The following is a 5,005-nucleotide window of genomic DNA, read 5'->3' as shown; positions in this document are numbered from 1 at the left end:
CTTCTTGCTTTCTTCTTTCATCCAGTTGCTTCTATAGGTTCTGTTCTTTTTCGATTAAAGTTTCTGTTCTTCCGCCAGTTATTATGGTTTGTTGTATTTCCATCATTTCTTGTGCCAAAGCTCTCTGGGCTTGGAAGATATTTCCAAAGGTCGTTTGATTCCATTGCTTGATATGAGCTTTGAGATGTTTGAGCCATTGTTGAAATTGATACATTTTTTATCCTTCTGGGGGTTTGAAACTTTTCCAAACAGAGGTGACCATATTACTGAAATCCGGGTGGGTAAGCCAAAATGCTTCAAAGCAAAAAGGTCTCCTAGTGGAGTTGTCAAGTCTTTTCCATTGCAGAGATATGGGCCAGTGATCTGATCCTGAGAGTGGCAAGATTGAGGCAGTAAAGTCTCCTCCTACATGAATTGCATTGTCAGATAATAAAAAGTGATCCAACCTCGAGGCAATTTGCTGCAAGCCTGATCTTTTGTTGTTCCAGGTATAGATTCCGTTGTTAAAAGGAAAATCGATGAGCCAGTTATTTTGTATGAAGTCCTTGAAGTGGTTGCTTTCCATATCTAGTCTAACTCGGCCTCCACTCTTTTCTTCCAGCTTAGTGATCATATTAAAGTCACCCCCTGCAATCCAGAGAGGATGAGCTCTAGTGGAATTGATCCTTGCAATTGTGCTCAATAAACCCAGTTTGTTCGCAGCATCCTGAGGGAAGTAGACATTGGTGAGATGTCCATGAATATTGGTCCCGATAATATGAAAAGTTGCTTGAATGAGATTATGGTTCACATGAAAGTCAGTGAGCGAAATAGCTTAAGTATCCCATGCTATTGCAAGTCCCCCTTAAGCTCATGAAGCGTCCACTGCCACTGATTGGTTTCCTAGCTAGGCTTTTGTGAGAATGGTTCCTATGGTATTATTGTTACATTTTGTTTCTTGCATGAAGAATATGTGAGGTTTCTCCTGCTGTATCATGTTTTTGATCATTCTGTTTTTCAAAGGGTTGTTTAACCCTCTTAAATTCCAAGATGTGAGCTACATGATTCAATATTGGGTAATGACCTATAGTACTTTGTTAACTTTGAGTATCTTCCTTACTCCACCAACATTTTCTCAATGATGATGGTTCTTTGCAGGTCTGTCTTTCTTCCTCATTTCTTGGTATCTTTGGGGAGGTTTTTCCCATCCCATTGACTGCCTGGCTGAATCCCTAGAGTTCGTTGCTGATGTGCTCTAGAGAGGATTACCTTCAAACTTTCTAGTTGTCTATTCGGGATTTTATCAAACTCTTTCTTTCTGCAAGCTTGCTCAAGACTGAATATATCCAGATCCCCAATGTCAATACTCTCAGGCTCCTCTTCCATATGTTTGGGCTCACTACTTCCTGCTAGTAAGTCATTTGAATGAATTGGTTCTTGGTGACAGATAACCATTTTCATTCCATTGTACCTCGATTCGAATTCCTTGGTGGGTTTGGATGTTGGGCTTGTCATGGTCTGAGATGGCTTTGGGTCTTTCCGAGAGACTGAGGGCTGAATTATTGGTTCTTGGTGAGAGATAACCATTTCCATTCCATTGTACCTCGATTCAGATTCCTTGGTGGGTTTGGATGTTGGGCTTGTCATGGTCTGAGATGGCTTTGGGTCTTTCCAAGAGATTGAGGGCTGAATTACCACAGATGGCTTGAGTAGATCTTCGATATGGGTGGAGGGTTCAGAGTCTTTTGAAGCTAATTGAGCTAGGATATCAAAGCTGTTACTGGTGGATGGTAGGGTTGAGTTGGCTGTGGGATTTTTGGGTCCTGAAGTGGATTTTTTGTGGTGCTTTTTCTGGGTGTTGACTTTAGTAAATCCTTCCTCATCGATTTTTTCTGGGGAGGTATTGGTATTGGGGTTTATGTTTAGGGGGCAGTCACGGAAAAGATGACCATGTGCATGGCATTTTCTACATCAAAAAGGAACATGTTCATAGTCTATTGGCTGAATCCATTCAAAATCATCATGATAAAGACTTACCGAGTCCGAAAGTGCCTTGTCGAGATGCATGTAAACACAAATGCGAGCATAGGAAGTGTACCTTCTTAGTTGCGTTTCTTCGGCTATCTTTATGAAGTCGCCCAAAACATTTCCAATGTCTTTTAGAGATTCTTCATCCCAGTATTCTAATGGAAGGGAGTACAGGCGGATCCAAACAGGCACCCAACTAAAATCCTCTTTGTCCGGATTGAATCTTTCTATCCAGTCTCTGAGATACAAGCCAACAGAGTTGAAGAAATAGGGACCTCCATCTAGGACTCTATTACGATCTTCTATGCAGTTGAAGACAGCCGTAAAGAAGCTTTTGGGTTCGAGCTGTAGGGTTACATGTCCTTTGGGTTTCCATTTGGCCACAACCCAGCCTTGCAAGGCTTTCTTTATTGGCCAGAAGCCAATAAATTTCCCTATGAGAGTGTGGTCCTTCATAAATTGGATTTGGGCATTAGTCCGGTGACCAGGTAGTTCTATCTTGGGTCTCTCTACTGCAATAGGTTTGTAGGTGGTCGAGGTGGCTTTGGGGATCGGATTATCTTGCTACTAAGTCGGAGGTAGTGCCTCCACGTCCTGTGTTGATGTTTGTTCCCTTGCTCTGCTGGGTCAGTCTACTATATAGTGCTGATGGGATCTGCCATGTCAAAATCCTATTTAGTCTCATTTTGAATCCGTATCGTGCTACTGCCGCTGGGGGGAGGCTCCGCGCCACCCCTCCCCCCCTCCCCGGAAGGGGACCCATATCAGTGGATCTGAATTCTGGGTTGTGTGGTTGCCAGAGAAGCTGAGGTTCTGCAGGTCTATTGTTGTTCAGAGAGGGTCAGATGCTGTGTAGCTCATCCAAAACCCTAAGCTCCCATTCCTCGATTATTAATCACATGCAGCATAGCTTTAATGGCTTGCACCCAAACACATTTTTTTGTGGACAATGCCAAACACACACTCCTCAGTGCACAAGCTTGTAATGACATCCCTTTGTAAATAAATACTTCATGAACCAAGTATCAACTATGTTTCAACACCATTTCAATATAGAAAAAAATAGACATAATGCAAGCACAATGCAATTGGGAAACAAATGTGATTTTCTATAGTTGGGCATAAACCCCACCTCTATTTATAATAAGGTTATGTCAAAACCAAGGGTCACTTACATAAACCATGAGTGAGCCACTAAAACCAATGACAAAAGACACTAGTGACCTAACACCATAATGAACACTAACCTAATAAGCATTACTATACTAACATTAGCCAACTATCAAACATAAGTGACCTAAGTAGGCATTGCAACCAAGAAAAGGTTGGTGTCCTCCCCTTTCTCATTGAGTTTGTAAAACTTGACCTTTACTGTTGTTAATATCATTAAGTTTATAGTCCTTAATTCTCACTATAGTTAATATTATGAACAAACTCTTTGGTCAATCTTCCTAAATTAATTCTTCTATTTTTATTCTATAAATAAATTTCTAGAATAACCAACGTACAAAACTCTACAATAAAACAGTTCGTAAAGTGGCATGAATCATCTCAAATTTGCATTGATTGGTATTGAAATATAATGAATGCCTTGCAAAGATTTTATTCTATGACTTGTCATTGTTATGTTGGTTAATCTTGTTAGCATTATAGTGGTTAATATTGTCTTAATGATACTTATAATCCTCTAGTAATTGTTGTGGTTTTGTTGGATTGCACTAGTACCCTTATCATATCAAGGTTGGCTTGTTATATGATGTCAACATTTAGAGCTAACCTACTTTATCACCCCCTTCAACAATTACATATATGAAGTGTATCAACCTCATTTAACATTAAGTTATTTGATCATATGATATCACATATTACAATGTATTAAACAATGTAGATACATAGATATAGAGTACATATTATGTGCTCTCTTTATTCTTTTGTTTGTTTTTATAATACCCTTCAACAATTACATATATGAAGTGTATCAACCTCATTTAACATTAAATTATTTGATCATATGATATGACATATCGCAATGTATTAAACAATGTAGATACATAGATATAGAGTACATATTATGTGCTCTTTTTATTCTTTAGTTCTTTTTTACGATTATTATGTGATTGGATTCAAAATACTAATCACCCCCTTCAACAATTATATCTATAAAGTGTATCAACCTCATTTAACACTAAGTCATTTAATCATATGATATTACATATCACAATGTATTAAACAATGGAGATACATAAATATAGAGTACATATGATGTGCTCTCTTTATTCTTTAGTTCGTTTTTAGGATTATTATGTGATTGGATTCAATTTTGATGTGAATATCACAACTTAACCAAACTTTGTCCCATCTTTTTTGAATTAAAACACTCTCCTCTCTGTATATTTTGGGAAATTTAGCATCATAGCTTTTTTCAAACCTAAACTGTTTCCATTTACCTTATCCAATTAAATTTGCCCCAACTGTAATTAAGATTTCAAACCTGAACGATTTCCATTTACTATTTACCTTATCCAATTAAATTTTCCCCAACTGTAACTAAGATAAAGAAAGAAATGACGATTTGCCAAATCATTAAAGTCCATTAGCACCCTGATGTGAGTTTTGTCACTCTCTTACCATATGTGCATTACTCTTTGCACTAAATTGCAAATTCCATCTTAGCCCTTTACCTTCCTTCAGACATGGGACCTTTCTGGGAGTCTTTATGAAGACCATTTATCTCGTACTAGTAACTTTATCATGTGATAATACATTTCTTCTATGTCGTTACTTCACTTGCTGGTTGTCTTTTGAGCACTCTTTTATCTCAGGATGCGTGATATCTAAGCATTGAGGTTTCTCTCTGTTATCATTGAAAATTCTGTTTCCAAAAATTTGCTCAGATTAGCTTAAAGACAAAGTGTTTTCGCAGCGCATGAATCCTTTAGCAGTTTCGCAGCGCAACCTGTTTTAGTGATTTCGTAGCGTGCTACGAAATGGGGGATTT

Source organism: Pinus tabuliformis, chromosome 3_2 (assembly GCF_031772625.1).
Source record: "Pinus tabuliformis cultivar Carrire ecotype Pingquan chromosome 3_2, CPIR1, whole genome shotgun sequence".
In the NCBI taxonomy this organism is placed as follows: Eukaryota; Viridiplantae; Streptophyta; class Pinopsida; order Pinales; family Pinaceae; genus Pinus; species Pinus tabuliformis.
This window is presented reverse-complemented; position numbering follows the sequence as displayed.